The 21,401-nt window shown below is 40.1% G+C and overlaps 1 long non-coding RNA gene across 2 annotated transcripts; it reads right to left on the bottom strand.

The window, feature by feature from the left end:
- Positions 1-1,609: 1,609 nt before the first annotated feature.
- Positions 1,610-18,279, bottom strand: LOC308190294. 2 transcript variants are annotated; one of them, XR_013947048.1, is made up of 4 exons: positions 17,906-18,279; positions 17,211-17,345; positions 16,251-16,390; positions 1,610-4,741 (listed from the first exon to the last, which is right to left on the bottom strand). It is a non-coding gene; the product is annotated as an uncharacterized lncRNA (long non-coding RNA). The 2 variants fall into 2 exon arrangements; XR_013947049.1 differs by lacking the exons at positions 16,251-16,390; positions 17,906-18,279 and having other exon boundaries at positions 17,211-17,836.
- Between the last annotated feature and the right edge of the window lie 3,122 nt (positions 18,280-21,401).

Below are 21,401 nucleotides of genomic sequence, written 5' to 3'. Positions count from 1 at the left end.
ACTTGAGCTAATCACTGTTCATATACCTTACATAGAATCATAGGATCACAGAATCATAGAATCATTTGAGTTGGAGGGGACCTACCTTAAAGATCATCTGGTTCCACCCCACCTGCTATGGGCACAGACACCTCCCCACATTGGGTTGCTCAAAGCCCCACCAGACCTGGTCTTTCAAAGTCTGAACTTTGTAGCCACCCCTTAGCATCAGTGCCGAAAGAAGCATCGCTTTATGAATCAATTCACCTGATCTGTCTTAAACACCTATATTGGGACAGGATGAATCCTCTCTAGAAACATTTTCTCCCTGCACTGACTTTTAGGGAAGTTTCTGCAGCCAGAGCAGGGTGAAGAGCTACTTGGACAGTTCTAGCTATGAACCTCCTGCCCTACCTACTTTCCCAGCCCTATCAACCCACACTCAGGAAAGATGAACAGGTACAAAAATAGCAGCATGGAAAAGCTCCTGGGATGGCTGTGGGCAGGGGTGGTTTGTTTTGTCAGGGGTGATTAAAGCTATGAATATATTATCTTTGAGTGCACATGAATGAATGCCCTATTGTTTCCATACCAAGGGGCATGGTTTGAATCTCAGGGTGCAGTGACCCAGCCAAATAACTGATTAGCCACCCCAGAGCAAAAATAGTATGCAAACTGAGTGCGCTACTTGGAGACAAGGACACAAGAACAAAACAAGGGTGTGCTAACACATCGTGCTTAGCCCAGCAAAGTGAACATTGAGTGGGAATACAAATACAGGAGAGAACTCCCACCAGGAAAGAAGTTATTCATTTATGCTGAAAGTCATTATTGGCACAGGAAGAGAGGTTAAAGATTGACCCAGCATAAACTTAGGTTGGAAGTCAGAAGGCAATTTTGAGTGACTGGTGCAGTTTTGTTCCAGCCTAGGTGATATTGAGTCACAAAGTAACCAATGAATAACTTCCTACATCTAAAACAGGGGTTTGAGAGCTTTCGAATGACATCTGGGAGAGAGATAGCCTCAGCACTTTGTTTGGATAAGACTTATGGAGATCTATACATCAGAAATAACAGCCACGTTATCTGAATCTGGTTAAGTAATTCTTGTATTTAATCATCAGGAAAAATAAATTTTGGTCAATTTCTGCCAGCTGCTTCACATCTTATTTTACTAACATAAATGGAGAGTTATTTATCTGACTTTAAGTACATTCTTGATCCCTGCAGAGGAGGGTGCAGAAGAGCCCAGCCTCCAGCCCAGCAGACCCAGATGTAAATCCTTGTCACGTCTCTGGATCTCTTTGTGCCCCTGTCTTTGATCAGTCTTATCTACCTGTGCAGACACAGTCAAGAGAAAGACACAGGTCAGAATTTTCTGAGATATTTGAAGCTTTCAAGATGTCATCGAAATAACAAGGCTATCTCCTCTGTTCTAGTGGAGCTGGACATGTAACTGGCTTTGAGAATGTCTTCTCTGTTCCCATTTTGACCATGTTTTTACTGATAGAATTGAAAGAGTGTGCGCATAAATCCATTTATCTACCCACCTATGCTACCTGCACATCAGCCTGTAACAGAGGACTCTTGAGAAAACCAATTTGTGATATTAGTGCAGTCTCAGCACTAATTTATATAGCTTTTATTATGAATTTAAATTTTTCCAGACATACAAAAAACTTGAGAACAGCATGCTTCCAGTTCTCTATTGATTATTCCCATCCTTATCTGCTTTACCCTGTCTCTATTGTCCAGGACTAGAAATATGCCCAAAAAAGGGAGAAAAACCTGATGCATTAAAGGACTTTGTTGCATCTCTCTGCAAGAGAACCTGGAATGCATCATAAAGGTGGTCTTGAGGGATAAGAACCTCTGATGTGGCTGTATACTACAGAGAGCTTATATGGCTCATGTTAGATCAGAGAAGCCGTGAGGCAAAAACTAAATAAATGTCAGAATTCATTTTGTCCAAATTAATAGCTAAGGTTCACCACACCTCACTTTAGAAAGCAACACTGGGATTCAGCTCCAGATTCATGCATCGTGATCATGGATCATTGATACTCTTTTTATTGTCAGTGGTGGGAAACCAGCTCTTCTAGGTGTGATTTACCTGATCTATGCTATGCTTTATGAATATGTGAGTGGAAAAAATAAAGAAAGAAACAAAATAAACAGAAACAATAACAAAAGAAACTATAGCACCAGATCATGTGAAGGGATGGGGTCATGCTGGAATAACTGAGCCAAGTGGAAAACTTACTACTGGGAATGTTTTGCTTGAAAGATTCTCTTCTCACTAATACATTTGAAAAGTTGTCCAAAGTATTGAGAAACTGGAGGAAGGCAAAACTGTTGGTAGTTCTGTGAATTATGAAACCACCACCCACAGGAAATATGAGTTGCATTTTATATTTATTCTGAGAATGGACCATTTTGTGATACTGTGGCTGGTTCTCAGTATTCTAGATGAATTCCTGTCTAGGTTTTCACATTACAGGATGCCCATTAAAATAGCATTTATAGTTCAATTAAGAAAAAAAGTACCTCTATTAATTTTTAAACTACTTTCCACCACCCCCTACCCCTTCCAACAAGATTTTTTAAAAGCTGCTTTACTGCAAGAATAGTTAAACTTTAGCTGTGAAAGAGAACTGAACTGTAGTTCATCTGGGAAAAGCCAAATGTAAAATAAAATACTGTAGCAATGAATATGTCACATTCCTTATTAAGGTGTCTGGAATTGGCAGTGCTTCTCCAGGTCAGATTTTGCCAAGAGAGGGTCTTTTTAGAGGGGTCTAATCCACTTCCATTCTACTTCTCTGTGCCACACTTTGCTTATTCCAGACAAGTACATTTGCTTATGGCTTCTGAATACTCAGCAACATTGGCTGGATGTTCATCCTATGTTCTGCGGGACCGTTGGTACTGGTTGCATGAAGATCCATGTGTAGACCAGGTCCAACACACCTTAAATGCAGCAGCCTCTCTGGTGGATATACCCATATTTCTGCAAAGATTTTCAGAGATGGAACTACAGGAATCCTAGGTGCCCTTTCCAGTGCTATGTGATCAGGACAGGACAGTATGGTTATATATTCACCCCCTTCTTTAAATCAGGTTGCAACCACACCTACTGTTATGAATATCTACAGCAGTAAAATTTGATTGCACTGAGCTTGAAAAACACACCTTACTTCTTTGTCCAGTGCCAGTAAACTTGGGATTCATTATACCTTCCCTTGAGCAAGCTAGAAGTTAAACATCCAATCTAACCATGGCAAACTCTGAAGTGAACTTTGCATTCATTTCAGTCCAACTAAACATTTCTAATTAATGTGAAAGAGTATTTTCAGGGTCTTCATTTACGACAAAAATAAAAATAAAAAAAATTAATCTTTGTTTCATCTGAACCAGATCTGTTTTGGTTTTAGTTTCTTATTTTGCCTTGAAATCAAAACATTAAGTTTTGAACCACTCTAACTACAGTGTCTCTTAATACTGTATTCAGCCTTTATTTACTAGTCATTTTCAAATGTGACCAGCCACCCTGCTTTGTAAGGCACTACTTTAAAAAGTAAGGTTTCCTACTGCAGAAATATTCAGCTCAGGATCTAATCTTTCCTGTTTTCTCTTTTTGAAATGTCTTGTGTTGCAATCTGTCTACCACAGGATCATTAGAAGTGACATTACCTCATTTCAGTTCCATTCATGTTCCTTGTTCCTGTAATAGCTTGGCTGCTACCAAATGTTGAGAATATTTCTTTATTCACATTGGCAGCAAGCTATATAAGGCAAAACCAATGTTGCATGATGTATACAAGCCTTATTATTGCAGCAGATGGATATTCAAAATATTTTTACGTATTCAATGGCTTTGGCTAGAGTAGAGGTTTCTTGTGTTTCTTCTGGAAGATGCCAGGAATTGTGCAGGATCATGAGTTCAGTGCCAGTTTGACTATTTCAGAAAGAAAACTTTCACATCACTGGATGGCTTCTGTTCTAGCTTCTGTTCTAGCTTCAGCCTTAAGAGAGTTCATGGTATTTTTCTTCTGGTACACAGGGCAACACTGCCTTGGGCTGGCAAGAACTACCTCACATCTCAGCTGAATTGTCATGTTTAGTTTCACGTCATGCAGTTCAAGGAACTTGTGTACAAAGGAGAAAGAAAATTACATGATCAGAGAGTCACTGAATGATCTGGATTTGCTCAACATTCAGAAGAGAAAACTAAAAGTTTCTTTGCACCTGTCTTTAAATATCAGTTTCCAAAGCCCAATCTTATGGAGAGTTTGACTCTTTTTTTCCTTTTGCTGAGTAATTTAAATCAAATTTTTCTCTCCTTGCAGCTTAATATCCTCAAATCTCATTGACAAATGTGCCTCTTTGAGATTACCTGTCCTGAGTTACCTGTCCAAACTTCTTGCTGCCTTCCCCAGAAAAAAAAAAAAAATCTGCTCAATGGAGTTGACATCAGCTGTGATCCTCCAGGGAGCCAAATACTCAATGAAATACTAAAACCAGTGAGGTTCCCCGTACACCGGAGTATTTGGAGTCCCAATTTTCCACAGACTGTTTACTTTTCTCTTCTAGCTGCCCAGGAGATCCAGTTGTCTTTCACAGGAAGCTTAGATTTCATTGATGCACTTAGGTCTTTGCTGTGTTTTCAGATGAGCTCAGGATCTGCACAAAGATCCCCTTCAGTCCCTTTTCCATCTCTCCTTCATTTCTTTCTCCATCTTCTCCTCTGAGTAATCTGGCCCTAAAAAAATAAATTCCCATTAGGTTGAATTCATTGTCATTCTTGCTTTTTACAGGCAAAGTAATTCCTTTAAGCTTATACAGCAACAAGTTGTCTGTAATTCTCCAATATTTCAATTCCAACCTTACCAGTATAGAAAGAACAGCACACACAGTCTGGTCACCAGAGCAGGAATGAAAACGGTTGATGAAGCAAATCCTAGATTATCCTGGAATAGCCAAGGCATGGTGCTAGGACTGAAACACGATGTGCTGAGCAAATCCTACCAGGAGAAAATAAATGCAAGATTCGCATGGTCTAATTTTGCAGGGTACTGAGCATGTTTAGCTCTCACTGAAAGCAATGGGAAAGTAGCTGTATCTTGCCGTCTCATACGAATGAGCCTGCTACAATTCTCTGCTGACAAAAACTCAGCAAAACCCTGTCATCTTGATTCAGTAGCTACATGCAATTTCTAGCTGGTGTCTCTTCTGAGACATTATTCTGGAGTACGCATGCACTGTGATCAGTCTACTGACTCCAATTTTATGTTTATGAAAACTAGAATTAGAACCAGAATAAAAAGGTCTTTATAATATAGGAGCTGTTGATAAAACCTCCACAGACTGCCAGCTTGCACTAGCAGAAAGAACTTCATTGAAGTCAGTGGAGCATTTCCAAATGACTCTAGTTAAGCAGATGGTTCTGCTACTGGATCTCCTTTCAAAGATCATTTCATTCTTGGGAAAAAAAAAATGATCTTCTTGAAGGAAAACTCCAGAATATGCAATATTTAGCTGCAGTCAAAGACAAGAGAGTATATTACTCTGGACTTCTCAAGCTTTGTCTGGATTTCTCTGGATTTTAGCGTATTTTTGTCTTTGTTTCACTTGTATTTGCAAAATAATTTAAGAAACTTTTGCTGTGTTTGCAACTTGGTTTAAATTCTGATGACCCTTGTCTAATTTGTCCTAGCCACAATGGGAAAATTACCTACTGGCCAGGTGTTCATTGACTACCCTGTGGTTTAGGGTTTGTATTAGTAAATCATCTATTTTAAGGTGTTTTTTAACTTAAAGTTTGCTTACTTTTGCAGATCTGTGTGCCTTCAGCCTAAAAGAAACCATTCCATATACATGGAAGAACGAAGGAATGAATCATTCTATGAATATTTTTAAGACAATCAGAAAAATGTATTATCAGTAAACGTCTTGAAATATATGAAAACCAATCCTTAGTGAACTATGCCTAGGGGGGAAGAAACACACAGACAACATTGCACTCTTCAGGTGAACACCTTGGCGAGCCGATCGTTTGCTGTAATGGTACATGGAAAAGAGAAGCACAAGAAAGGGATAAATAGTAGAAAGTTGGTGTATAATAATATAACTGTAGTTGTATTATTAACAAGAATTAGGAGAAAATAGGTAATTTTGACTGTGTTAGAATCATTGTAACTGAACTAAAAATAACTGCTTGTTTCCTTTAACAAGGTAAAAACACTGCATGGAATGACAATCGGAATAAATTTTCTTTATTATTCATGTCTTCTTGGTAGTCCATGACAAAAGGGGTCCCCTAACAAAAGGGCAATAGGGCAGCAGGATGAGTAGGGGAGCATCTGGTGAAGTCTGGATGGAGCTTGCTAAGCTCAGGCTTCGCAGAATGGGTGTGTGAACAGAGAGCAGCCCATTGAAGAAGACATCCAGCAAATTCCAGCTGAGCCAGAGTCCTTGTTCTTGCACAGCCTGCCCTCACTGCTACTAGAAAGACTGGAAAACACTTCTGAGGTGAATTTCACTCCATGCTTTCTTTCTACAGCTTATTTTTACAATTATCCTTCAATTAATGCAATTAGTGTAACAGAGGAGGAGTTGTTTAGATTTGAAATAACACAAGCCCTCCAGATGGTCTTTACTCACTAGCGAACACGACAAAGGAAGTTTCCCTTTCTGTGATGCCAAAATGATGAGATAAACATTTTCTTCTTTGACTTTCTGGATTTTTTGCCTCAAGGGTGTTGGCGTACATTTTAGAGAAGTTTTCCAATAGAAGGGTTATGTTGCTGCAATCCTGATGTTTTGGGGTTTGTTAGGGCCGGGAGGAGCGAAGGATGAGGGGGTAAGGGGGATGCCAATGGATGCTAATTAAAAAAATAAAACATGATACATAGCCTTCCCAAATGTGCCAAGATTTTATGATCACAGTTGGTCAGAGTGCATGCTTTATGAGCCCACAATGTGCTTGACATTGTGCAAGGCGTATCTGCCAGCAGAGAAACTGCTTATTACAACTAACAGATCACAGTTCAGCTCCAGCAGTTGACCTCTACATTTCGGGCCAAAGGGACTGAAAGCAGCTTCTCTAACAGGCTGAATTTTCCATTAAAATATAATAACGCTGGGGAAGTTTTCCTTGGTGTTTGTGAATGGCAAAGAGCTTGGCACTCTGATGCATCTTTGAGAAAGAAGTTCAAAGCAAGTGTTGATCCAGTAGGGACTTTAAGCAGGGAGGATAATGCTCTTAAGTCAAGCAGAAAGCAGGGCTAACAGCCATCATGGAGCAAGGATTGGAGAGCAGGGATAAGGTGACCTTGTGTCCTCAGTCCTCATCACCTCCATCCCACCCTCCAAACTCTCCTCTGCCCCCCTGACTGGCAGGTATTGCACTCACCCATCCTTTAGCTCACACACAGAACTGTTCATCCTCATTCCAAAGGTAAAGGAAGAAGGATGTGATTGTCTTTCCCAGCTACCTTGGTAAATCTGCACATTTTGAGACCCAAAGGTCCCTTGCAATGGTTGCTGTCCTCCTCCAAAGGGGGCCTGGAGCTAAGCCCCGTGCAACCTGCTCATCCCTCCTGTAGGGTCCCACAGATATTGCAAAGCCTCCTGCCTCAGGGCTCAGGTGATCAAGACAGAGTTCTTTCCAAATGAAAAGAAAATAGAAAAGAACTGTATTTTAAAAAGTTTTTAAGGAGATTGCCTCAATCGCCTTAAATGGAGTTCCACTGAACCTTTGTTTTTTTCACCCTTGTCTGTACAATCAGAGTAGGAGCACGGAGGAAAGTATTTCAGTTCTGCATGATTAACCTCCATTTAAAGAGAAGAAAAAAAAAAATCCCTGGGGCATTAGCCATTACCATATTCGTGGTAGGAGTTTGCTGACTGTTAACTGCTTCTTTCCTTTGGGACCTGTAGCTAATAACAGACCATCCATTCATTCATTTCTGATAAGGCAAGTGAGCTCTTTCTTTTCCATCCTGCTCAGCAGGGAAGACGACGCTGTGGGCCATAAACTTCCTAGCATTTCACAAGTACCCCGGGATTTGGAAACTGCTTGTCATAATATTGTAACAGCTTTGCAGCTAAGGCAGCCCGGGCAATAGTCACAACACTGCAGATGCTGGCCAGACAGAAACACATGCTGATGATCATATCAGTCAAACAACTATTTGTAATATTGCCTGAAATTGCAACCTGCATATATGGTTCTTTGCTTTACGGCTAAGACAAGTTACAATAAGACAGCAAGGAGCTGGAAAAAAATCAAACAAATAATAATAATAAAATTAAAAAATAAAAAAGACAAAAAAAAATTGCCAGTACTGGTGGAAAGCACAAGCTTAAGAAAAGCTTGCAGGTCACTATGGCAGTGCACTGATTATTCTACAAGCTTGCTATGTAATACTCAGGACAGCAGTGGGAGTGATTCTTAGTGAATGCAATCAGAAGTCATACTCCGAAACGTCTTGTACAACCCTGTCCTTCAACTCATCTCAATAGAATTTGCCATTTAATGTCAGACACAAAATGTGTCTCACAGACCCACAAACTATCACAGACTCACAAGTTGAGGTGAATTTCATGCTGATGCTACTGGTGGTAGCAACCATTTAGGCATGCTTTCTCAGCTCCCCTGGATGACAGAGGATGAAAATAGTAGTTTTAGTACATGCTATTCTAACTTGACAGTTGGACTTGAAGATCTTTGTAGGTCATTTCCAACTGAACTATTGTATTCTACTCTACTCTACTCTACTCTACTCTACTCTACTCTACTCTACTCTACTTTACTGTGCTCTGCTCTGCTCTGCTCTCCTCTAACTTGTATTGAATTGCAATCCCAGAAGAGTACAGACTGGAAGAAGAACTCATTGAGAGCATCCCTGAGGAGAGAGACTTGAGGGTTCTGGTGGACAAAAGGCTCAACATGAGCCAGCAGTGCATGCTTGCAGCCTAGAAGGGCAACTGCATCCGGGGCTGCACCAACAGGAGTGGGAAGCAGGTCAATGGAGGTGACTGTCCCCCCCTACTCTGCCCTCTTGAGGCCCCACCTGGACTGCTGCGTCCAGGTCTGGAGCCCCCAGCAAAAGAAAGATGTGGGAGTCCAGAAGATGCTCAGAGGGCTGGAGCAGAAAGGCTGAGAGAGCTGGGGATGGTCAGCCTGGAGAAGAGAAGGCTCTAGGGTGACCTCATTGCAGCTTTTCAATACTTAAAGAGGGCTTGTAAAAAAGATGGAGAAGGACTCTTTACTCGGGTAGATAATACTAGGACAAGGGGGAATGGTCTTAAAATTAAAAAAAGGATAGATTTAGATTAGATATTGGGAAGAAATTCTTCACTGTAAAGGTAGTGAGGCACTGGAAGAGGTTGCCCAGAGAAGTTGTGGATGCCCTGTCCCTGGAGGTTGGATGGGGCTTTGGGCAACCTTATCTAGTGGGTGGCATCCCTGCCTATGGTAGAAGGGTTGGAACAAGATGATCTTTAAGATCTCTTCAAACCCAAGCCATTCTATGATTACATGATTCTATGATTTTATGATGCTATTAATTTGGCACATGGAAAGAGCATGGACACCACCAAACTCAATTCAGTTGATGTATGGTAAAGGACCACTTGAAGTTCAAGTGACCATGTATCTAATGGTTCAGGCAGCCTCCCACAACATTTACTTCAGAGAAGGGGCAACAGTCCTTGGATTTGAGGAGCTCTGGTATGTCTCCCAGAAAACAGAACCCCTTAGCTGCCTAGAAGGGTGGCTTATTCACAGAAACAGGACAGTTGATGTCTTTTCGCTAAACCAGTGGTGATTTCACTGCAAATTTAATTTTACCTGAAGTGCAAGCCCATATATTTTGAAATGTCCTCACAGGTGAAGGTTCATTATAATCCAAACCAAGACACACGTCTGTGTGCTCTCCTTCCTTCGAACTCAATGAACTAAGGTGGATGGAAAAACAGTTTCTTTTTTTATCAGCTTTCAGTGTTTGGCTTCCCCAGGGTTACCCTACGGTGATATGGGAGTGGGGTGAAAAGGGACAAGGGTTGCTGCAATAAAGTCACATGCTATCTCCTCATCTCTACAGTTCTGCTAATGACTTTTTCATAAAGTTGAACTTCAAAGGAGAATCATGTTTGAAGGTCTAAACCAGGCCTGCTCTTTGGTATGCAGTGCCCTTTCTAGTGGCTAAAACTGCTCTCTGCTTTCATCTCTTTTTAACAGTCTCGGCTGAGTTTTTAAACACATGTCATTTTCTGAGGTTTCTTTCTTGTCCACAAGGGGAGGCCGATTGGACTAGCTGACTCAACACTCTCACTCCCGGAGCACAGTTCTGGTGACTGAAATTTGGTGTCTGCTGCTATGTGAAGACCCCTTAAGTCTCAGCTTGAGAAAATATCTCTGATAATAACAAAATAGGATCCATCTAAAGGAAAGAAAATTCTAAAGCATCCATAGAAGATCTTCTACATCATTTCCAAAAGACTGAAAATCACTATTATTTTATTCTTCTTAACATCGTTATGCAAAAAGCCTGTCAAGAGACTCTGGAGCTATGTATCCAACAACACATTTTGTTTGCTCAGATTATCAGCTTATGTTAGACAGGACTTTTTTTTTCCCCCGTAAGGTATCAAATCCTATTTCCTAGAAAATTAGGTTAGAAGGGACCCTCAGAGATCTCATGGTCATCACTAAATGAAGGCCAAGTCTGTTAAACCATTCCCACTGTTTCTATCTCTCTATTACTAAAAGCCTCCAGGGACAGAAGCTATGTACTCCTCTCCAGATGATCAGTTTTGTCATTTCATTATCTTTTTGTTAGAAACCTTTCCTGGTCTTGAATCCAAATCACTTTTATTTCAGCTAAAGTCTTTGGTCCTTTGTTCATTTTGCGAAATGTTGTGCTGGGATAATTTCAAACACATAATTCAAATATTTGTATAGCCTTCTATCTGCAAAAAAATGAGACTTACAGAAAGCTTGCTCAGTCCAAAAATGTTCATATGTTCATATTTTGATATGAACATCATCACATCAATACTACACTACAGGAAAAAAAATAAAATAAATAAAAAACAAATATCAGCTTAGTGACCTTAGCAGTTCTAAGGATAATCTGTTGATAAATGTTAAATGTTAAATTATAAATGTTAAATTATATCACCTAAACAATTTTATATCTGCCTTATACAGGCAGTAAGCATTCATTTATGTTTAAGGTAAATCTCCAGATAAGATAAAACTGGTTTGGAATACACTCCAGGCTCTTCTTCTTCCCTTCCCTTCCCTTCCCTTCCCTTCCCTTCCCTTCCCTTCCCTTCCCTTCCCTTCCCTTCCCTTCCCTTCCCTTCCCTTCCCTTCCCTTCCCTTCCCTTCCCTTCCCTTCCCTTCCCTTCCCTTCCCTTCCCTTCCCTTCCCTTCCCTTCCCTTCCCTTCCCTTCCCTTCCCTTCCCTTCCCTTCCCTTCCCTTCCCTTCCCTTCCCTTCCCTTCCCTTCCCTTCCATTCTTCTCCTTCTTTTAAAATAATGGACTTCATTATTAAACTAATTTCCTGGAAAAAAATAAAGTTTATGTCTTTTAGTTTGTTTCTCATTTGTTGGCAGGTTCTTTCCTTAATAATGTTGGAAATTTCCTGCCAATTTCAATTGAAAGGGGGCTGGGAGTCTCAGAAATACTGAGGTTCTTCACAGTTCATGACAATCAGTAGCTGAGCAGAGAAAAATGTATCAATCAGTGCCCACAGCAAGATGTATGGGTTGAATTCATTCATTATGCATATGTTTAGTAGTGAAACGTCTAGATGATCAGTTCGTAGGTACTGCCTCACCAGCTCGTACAGGCAAGCCATTCAGCATGGAAATAATTTGGACTAACCCACCACTGACTAACTCCTTCCTAATGTAAGTGTCATGGAAGATTTGGAGGAATGTTCAAACACAAGTCCTTAAGAAAGCAGCTTTGTTTCATTCTCTGAAATGCCTGTTTTACCTATGAAGTAACTTGGATGTTGACAACCAGTTTATCTCCCTGTTGTGGGTTAACCCCAGAAGCCAGTTAAGCACAACAGCTGGTCACTCACTTTGCCCCCTCCCTCCACCCTAATGGGATGAGAGAAAAGTAAAAGAGTAAATGCAAGAAAAATTGGGGATCCAGTTAAATATTTTTTTAAATAAATGAACAAGTGGAAAAAGAAAGAAAACAAAATAAAACAAGCAATGCAAAGGTTGTAACTCATTACCTCCCATGGGTAGATTGACGGCCAGCCAGTTCGCAAGCAAAATGATGGCTAACCTCTCTAACCCTCCCTCCTCTCTGTTTTGTTGCTGAGCAAGATGGCATGGAATAACTTTTTGGTTAGTTTGGGTCATCTGCCTGGTTGTGTCCCCTCCCAGCTTCTTGCACACTCCCAGTCTATGTACTGGCAGGGGTCAGAGTTCAGAACAAACAAGGCCTTGATGATGTGCAAACACTAGCAATATTTTAGCTATTTTAGTGTGTTATCAGCATTGTTTTGGTCACAAATCTAAAACACAGCACCATACAGGCTGGTATAAAGAAAAATAACCCCATTCCAGTTAGACTCAGTGCATTTCCTTACCAGTAGTCATCAAAAAGTTAAATATGTTCCAACAGAATTACAACCTCCAGCAATGAAGAAGGATGTCAGCACTTTCAGAGGGCAAATTTCCCCATATTAAAGTAAGTGCATAAGATGCTGGGGATGAAATGCAGTCTAATATATCTAGTAGCTGTTGAAGAAACTTGCATGGCTAGATGCTCACCTTGTCTGCAGCCAAAATTAGATAAATCATTTGCCTAAAGCCTATAAAAATTCTAAAGAAAGTCATTTAGCAGAGAAAAAAATAATCCCCAAGTTAACCTCTCCCTCAACCTTGTATTTACCTTGTATTTACCTTCCAATCATGCAGTGGTGACTCCTGTGCTTCTCCCTGCCCTCAAACAATTGACACATAAATAATCAAATTAGAGAATAATTATGACTTTATACAAGTGTTACCAAGTCCTGCAGCTCCCACTGCTTTGGTCTTTCAGAGGGCATGGAATGGAAGGTTTTCTTTGCCTGGTGACTTGATGTTCATGGTGAGGAAGATGAGAAGTCCAGGCAAACACACAAAAATCAGTTCTTCAGTGTAATGCAGATTCTTTGTTCTTTGGTTGAAATTTTCCACTGAACATTACACAAATACTTGTACTTGTTTGTGCAACACAAGCACTTTCTCTGTAGGTTGAAAAACACTTAGATTCTACCAGCAAAGATGTATTTCTTGGGCTTCCCATTCTGTTGAAACATAAATTACACCACTGCCAAAGAGGTGGTCTCACCCTCCTTCTGCTCACCTGCCTGCTCATTCCTGACACTCCATACCATGCCACTTGCATGTGGCAAGTAATGCCACCCGCATTTCTGAGACCAACATATACACTGCTTCAGAAAACCTCTTGTGTTAAAATAAGCCCAAGAAAATGTAATTACTTTTATTCTGTATCAGCTTTCCATCCTGGTTCAACACAATCTGCACAAGTGTGATGGCTTGGCCAAAAAGTTGGAACAGAAGGGCTTAGAGGGAAGTGTAATTGTGAGTTCATCTCTGCTGGTAACAAAGGCAGCCAATACTGACTTCAAAAACTATTGCAGAAAGCATTTCTTCATGGCAAGAGTGGTTTGACATTGGAACAGGCTGCCCAGGAATGCGGTAGAGCTGCCATCCATGAAGGTATCCAAGAGATGTGTGGATGTGGTCCTTAGGGATATGGTTTAGTGGTGGAATTTGTCATGTTATGTGATGGTTCGACTTGATGATGTTTTGGGTCTTTTCCAACTTAAATGATTGTATGAATGCTTAGCATATAGGGACTTTAAGTAAACTGAGATTATGTCTATTAAGGCACTAATAATTCAGCTGCAATAGGCTGTCCACAGTGCTTGGATGAGTGATTTGGCTGTCCAACAGTGCTTATATAGTGAATGACATGTAAAAAGAGATTGTACCGTGGCAAGAAGTCATTCTAAGGCAAACATGGCTTCCTTTTTGTGTGTGGCATACTGCTCAAATCTTTTTAATCTGCAAATAGGAGCCAAAGAAGCATCAGTCCAAGCCTGATAGTCCCACCTGAAGGCAGACAACTGTGCTGGGTGAAACAAAACATCTGGAGCTGTTCGCTCTTTGATGTAGGGAAAAAAGAAAAAAGAAAAAAAGAAAAAAAGAAAAAAAAAAAAAAGGAATCCAGATAACTGACTTAAACTCAACACCCTACTTGCATAGAGCTAAAATTCATTGACAACCTTATTCTAAGTCATCAGGCAAGGATTTAAGGGGTTTGGGATCACTTCCCAGCTCTATAACAGTCTGTTTTTATGGCCCCCATCAAGTCACTTAATTTCTCCATGACTCTGCTCACCATCTGTGAGCAAGACATTTTTTTGCCTGACTCATTTGCTAAGAAGCTAAACTCTTGGAGTAGGGGCCATAAATCTTACTATAACTGCAGTGTTGAGAAAAACACATTGTTCTCGGTGAGGTGCTGTTGTAACATAGTTCTCAGCTTTGTTAGAGCTTTCTTTAGTCTGAATGAATTTACTAGCAGGGTGTCAACAGCAAACCTGGTCATATCATACAGTTTCTTCCCAGCCCCTACTGTTTTTATTTCCTATGTAAGCTTCAAGAAAGCAAAATAATAAATAAATAAGTAAATAGAGATCAGTGTCAAGAAATTTGGATATAGTCCAGAAAACTGTTTCTTCCCCTTTTACCTCTTTCTTTTGCCTTTCCCTTCCCTTCCCATTCCTTCTCTTCCCTCTTATAAAAATCTCCTTGTCAGGGAATCCTTCTACATTTAAGTTTTCTCAAGAGTCTTCCAAAAACATTTACTCATAACTTCCCTCTGTGTGACCTTGTGTTGCTGAAATCAACATTGCGAAAGTTGGTGACCACTAACAAAAAATACTAAAAATGTGTATAAGCAAATTTTACTACAGGAATGGGATTTGGGGGTTCTTTAATTTTGTTTGTTTGTTTGTTTTTAATAACATGTTTCTAAACTGGGATTTGTCCACTCACACTCAGCAGACCATAATGCAATGGCATAATTACAGTTTACTCATCCTACAAAATAAATGAATTTTATTCAACTCTGGGACAGATGTAGACAAACAATTTCTTCTTTAAACAAAAGAGAATGAAAAGAAAAGCCATTCTGTGGACATCAGAACATACAACCTTTTGTTTCCTGCAGTTCCATCCTTACTGTTTCTTTGGTGAGGATTTCACTCTGCAACCTCTCCCTGGGGGTGGCTCTTTTCTGGAATTTTTCCTCTCCACAGAGCAAAGTATTTCAGCAAAGCTTGCAGTAACTTGGTATTTACAGAACTTTCATCCTTCTGTTAAATTTATTTAAAATTGAGCAACAGGTTCAAAAGTTACTGACACAGCGACTGAGAGCCCTGACCAACAGATAGACAAGGACAGGGGCAAAACAGATCTGGAGTAAAATTAAGTATAATATTATAAAATAACCATAATCACCTTGATTATTCTAATGTGGAAGGATAGAACTAAATATGATTAATACATATTTTTATTGCATTCATTAATGATCTAAGGAAATTTCCTTACTACTGCAAAACAGCAATATTTACTATGGCTTCCATAATTTCTTGTATTCATCAGCAAAGTAATGGCCGTAGAAGTCTTTCATCAGTGTATAAAGGTCCCCATTATCATTGGATTTCGCTTATGGTACCTACTGTTTTATAGCAGCATCTCACCAGAGTAAATAAAATACAACTAGAAGTGCACAGCTTCCAAGACTGAATGCTGCATTTTGCTGAGATAGTGAAATGCAATACCAACTGCTAGATAGAAAACAGACATGCCAGGATTTGTATCACTTTATTTTAGCTATCTAGAAATTGCATATCTACTCTAAAGCAGTCATCCAGGCTCCCTCTAGAGTCCGCGACGAGAGATCAGCTTCTCTAGAGAGCAGTTCAGCACAGAGTAGGGTAGGTCTCTGTGGTGAACAAATCCCTGTTACAATACCTACAAAACTGGTTAAGACTAGATGACAGTCAGAAATGATTAAATTTAAGTGATTTAAATCCTGCTTACTACAAGAGAAGTCTGTAAAGCCCTATAAAACAAATGTGTTACAAATATTGTGAAATCTAAGGTCAAGGAATCAATGATCTGGCCAGTCTATATTACCCAGCCTGTTGTACCCGTACCTTATTCAGGCAAGGCGAAAGAAATGGTTGGCACAACTACTTTGGGTACCCAAGTAGTCAATCCAAATATGACATTCAGCAGTGAAAGCAGAGCATTTTCTGAATGAAGACCAGTGCCCTCGTCACAAAGCGGCCCATCCCTAGAAAATTAGAAGTCATGGAGATTCCTCTAAAATCACACAGCAACAGGAGATAAACTTATTTATATAAAGAGTAGGTTAAGACTGGTGTCAGGATAGCATGCATGCCTTAATCAATCCTGCCAGTGAGTTTCCTCTTTAAATAATGAGTCACATTTATGACATGAATAGAGGTGTTCCTCTCAGGTAGGCTATAGAGAATGCCATGCTAGGTATTTAGGAACCATAATCTACCCAGAGTCTGCAGAACTAGAAACCCTCTCTGATGAGTTTTGAGAAAATAAAGGCCTCATTGTCCACTATCACATAACAGCCTCAGCTTTGAGGAGGATGGATGATGTCCACATTAACTCACTGGGTAACAAAGGACAAAATAGGCATTATGCTGGGATGTTCAACACAAACATTACAGAATAGTGGGGCTTTGCTTGTTTGTTTGTTTTTAATAGGGTTTTCTAATACGTAGTCATAGCTTTAAGAAACTGGGCTAAAATTAGAGTAAATTAAAAGTGGTTTATAAAACAAAACAGACTTCATGGGAAGTGACACATGGGATTCATTGAACTGAACATTGGTTGTCTAAAACATAAGTTTTTCCTCTCTGCAGATGATGCAGACTACCTCAAAGGTTTCTCCAAAGAATGGTGCCTCACCAAGTCACCTTCTGGAAATGCCTGCCTCTCTCCACTGACCCTAGAGGTAGCCCAGAACATTCACTTCGACTGGACATATGTCAGGCATGTAACCATAGGTTACGTAGCCTAATCTAAGTGTTTGAGTAGCACTACATCAGTGAATGAAGTCCAAAAAGACTACTCACCTTGTTGCCTTTAATGCTGTTAACCAACATAATGTCTTCTTTTCCACTTTCGGGAATGCTGCGGCTGTCTCAGACCTGATCAGAGTCTTTTCAAAAGGTTTCCACTTGTGGTTGATTCCATGTGAAGAAATTACCCTATGCAAGGCCAATACCTTCACTTTTAGATGTCTGTCTGAATCTCATCTCTAATTTCAGCTGTCTTAACATGCAAGCTGAATCTCACCTGTAATAGCTGTCCTACAGGAAGTCTCACAGAAAGGGGTTTTCTTAGGTTTGGGGTTTAATGTCATTCAAATCCTAAACAAGGGTCTTAATATCTTGGCTATCTTTTGTGTCCTAGGAAGATAAATGCATTATCCCTTTCTGCAGGCAAAGACTTCAGTAAACTGCTGCCAAACTCATTCAGTAGGTTGGTGGCAAATCTCTGCAGTCTCTGACTATAACTAAAACCACTATTCCTGAAAAAGTTCATTTGGGATTCACTCCCCTGGGATGGGCAGAGACCATCTTTCTTATTGCAGCTGGAGCATAACCAGGGCCAATTTACACTTACTCAGTGACAAAACTCTTCCCTAGTTTGCACAGCACTTTTTCTTCCCCACCCCTCACCCACTCCCAGTGTCTCATCTCACACCCACAAAGGTTTATGGTCTGGCTGAGATGTTCTGCTTGACAGCCGCAGTTCCTGTACTCACCAGCTCAAACGAGACCTTGAGGCTGCCTCCTTGGATGCACTTGTGCGTGCCGGTGGACTCTACCCTCATGAAGGCAATGAAATGCAGATTTTCAGCAAACAGCACATGGGCAACTGTCTTAGTGAATTGCTAGACACTGATTCACCTCTTCTGGAAATGGATTAGTTCCAACCAGTTGAATATCTCCAGGCAAAGCTCAGTTAAAAACTGCTGACATCTCACAGAAATGTTGGACCAACTTTCTATTTCAAGACTTCTGTCTATGTAGCATCCCCCCCACAGCCTGCTTTCTGTTTTTTTTGTTTCGTTTTGGTTTGTTTTTTTTTTTCTTTTCCAAGGCTATTTGTTGGGAGCAAGGATCTTGATGTTTATCCTTTTTCTGAAATCATAAATTCCTTCCTTTATTAGCTCACTAGAAACTCTCTTGGAGTTAATGAGTATACAGTGTCTTCAACTGGAGCCTGAGCAGTAGCAGGGGATGGATAGGAAAAAAAAGGGATTAATTTCACCTAACTTTAGCCATGTGAAATTGAGTTGTCTAGTTTAAAGTAAACCTCTATGTTCCCTCTAGAGTCATTCAAGAAAGAAGACTATATTGGCTTTCAATCCCATGCAAAGATAAGCATCTGAGATATCCTAGAAATGTATCTTTAAATGGCTGAAATTAAGAAGATGAATATTGTTGTCATGTTGGATGATTATTATGTTATTTACCGTACTCCAGCAAGTCTCCTACTTCTCAACTAACGATCTGTTTCTCTCTGAGAGTTGCACATGCAGCAATCAGCTTTCCCTTTTCCCTTTTTAGATATTTTTCTCTCACATTTCTGGCATGGTGTTATTAGGTTATTCACTATTCCCTTTTCCCTACTACCACTGTTTGGCACAGAGGATGCTTTGTTTGTCTTCATTATCTTCTTGCCACTGCATGTGCATGACTGCATACAAATGCATGCTCATGTGCACATGAAGTCTAGATACGTGCTTGTGGAATCTATACATGATTCAATTTATCACTTTACTTGGAAAAGGAGGAGGGGAAGAGAAAAAATCCCAGAGAAGTATGTTCAGCCTTGTGCCAGTCTTCAAAACCAACCTCAATCATTTCCAATTAAAACTTTCCACTGGAAAAAAAAAATAAATCAGATGCAATGAACAAAGTAATAAATGCACTGTACAGCACATGGGGCAATGACATTGCTCTTGCACAAGAAGACTGATATTTCAATGTTTGTTTTCCTCTCAAACTGGAATAAAGTCAAAATATTTAAACTTTCCTGGAGGAAAACATTTCAGTTTAGAAAGGTCAACTTTTCATCTCAATACATGAGATTGACATCAACAGGAGACCGATGAAATGCATCCCTTTCATTTAACGTTACCCATTGAATCAAGCTACTGCCACGTGGAAGATGTTGCTTTGGGTCTCTCTTTCTGCCATGATCCCTGTGGATGCAGTTCTTTGGCAGGGCTGCTTCTCCAATGATGCGTAGCATTTTTTGTTTTCCTTTCTTTGCTGCCCTAAATGGCTTGAGTTCAGACAATAGGATTGGGCTGCCAATACAATTCAAAATTTTCTGTGACTACGTGTTTATAATAATGGGATACAGTACTGGCTTCTTCTGTAACTCTGATCATCTAGACCACTCTGCTACAAACAGCTGCCATCTCACTGGAGGACCAATATACCAGTACCAGAGGGATTCAGCACTTTAAACAGAGATTACTACAACTGCAGTGCCTCAAGGGACCTGCCAGGCCTCCTCTCCAGACAGGCAGGGGTCTCCCTTAAATCCAGTGTCCAGTCTTCAAGCTCTGCATGGATATACTGAATAGCACAAAGTATCTCAAAAAATACTAAATGCCTACATTTTGAAAGGTGAATCCTGCTCCTGGTACGAATGGCCATTATTTAAGAAAAGAAATGAACCAGACCTGTTCTAGACAAGTAGAGAATTTGATTTAGAGGTGACAGAAAGCAATGTCTAATCTGTAATTACGCGACTGTTGTGGTCAGTTCCCTTCCTGACCATGCTTCTACAGAACAGGCCATTTGTCTCTTTGTAGGCTCATATGGCCAGGGACTCCATTTGTCTCATTCCTTCTGGCAGAGCAAAGCACACAAATCCTTCTTTCCTTGGCTGCTCTGGAATTAATGAGCATTTATTAATTTCCATTTATTGGAAGATAAGATTTTAACTAGTTGGCTTACTAAGTCCTGTTTCCTGTGACACCTGCAGTTTATTTCATTTTCTACTTCAATTCTTTCACCCGCTTTCTGATACATGAATTAATTACATCCTGGAAAAGTGAAACCAGAAGATTTTACACTGCTTAGATCACTAGATCCAGACCAGGCACCATCTGGGATACTGTAAACAGTTTTTAATAGACTGGTTCAGCCTCCAGCCAGAGCTGGCCATCCAGGCTCTTCCACAGACCCTCTCAGATGTGGTAGAACGTCACCTGCAGGCCATCCTGCCACCAAAGAGGTGTTGAAGATCATTAAACACTTTAAATAGCCTTCACTTCAGTGAAGCAAGACTGAGGAACTTTAATGACTCGCTGAAGTTCTGGGACAGGAAAAAGGATGACTTCCCCATCTAAGCCCCCCGAAAAAAAGATAAAGAAAAAAAAAATAAGAAAGAAATCAACCAAGTGAAAGCCCTACAGAGAGAGGGGGGGATTGTAATGGAAACGTTCTATTACTTTAGTTGAACAGTTACTTCTTAATTAAATTTCACTGTTAAATCTAATCTGACACTCGGAGGAACCAGTCAATGTATAAGTTGTATGACTAGCCACAGACAAAGTTCCCTGCCTGCACTCCAGCATCCCTGAATCACAGAAAAACAGATTAAAAAGGGACCTCAAGACATCATCTGATCATGCCCCTACCTTAATTTAAGATCAACCCTACCTCAGGTATTCCCAACACATTTACTTATTTTTTTCTGCATACCATCCAAAACTGAGACTACTACTTTGCCTCTAGGCAGCAGAGGATAAATTTCCACCAGCTGAGAATCTGGAAGATTGTCTCCCAGCTAGGATCACAAAAAGAAAATTGGAGATGAGAGAAAAAGGATGAATACTCAGTCACCAGCATGCTCTCATAGCACCAAGAGTCTGATCCTTCCAATACAATACAAGATTTTAGTCTTTTCACAGTCCTTCACATTAAGAAATAATCCAGAAAAACAAACTGCCAAAGGCATCTCTGTGAGAACTGCTTCAATTCGAAGATCTTATCTCAAAAGACAGGACTTCATTGCTTCTGACTACACCAACACTGAAAGAGAAGGGATCCTTGACTGGGAAATTTTACTATCAAAAGAAATTTCATTTGCCACTCACTTCTGCTAAACAAGCATTATTTATAACTAAGAAAAGGTTTTAAATAGAGAAGCTGGAAAATGTTCCTAAATTGAAAATACCTAAAATCCTGGCAACAAATAAATGTTCCAAAGTCTGGTGTATTTCTTTTCTTTTCTTT

This window comes from Anser brachyrhynchus (genome assembly GCF_964034855.1).
Source record: "Anser brachyrhynchus genome assembly, chromosome: 2".
NCBI lineage: Eukaryota > Metazoa > Chordata > Aves > Anseriformes > Anatidae > Anser > Anser brachyrhynchus.
This window is presented reverse-complemented; position numbering and strand designations above follow the sequence as displayed.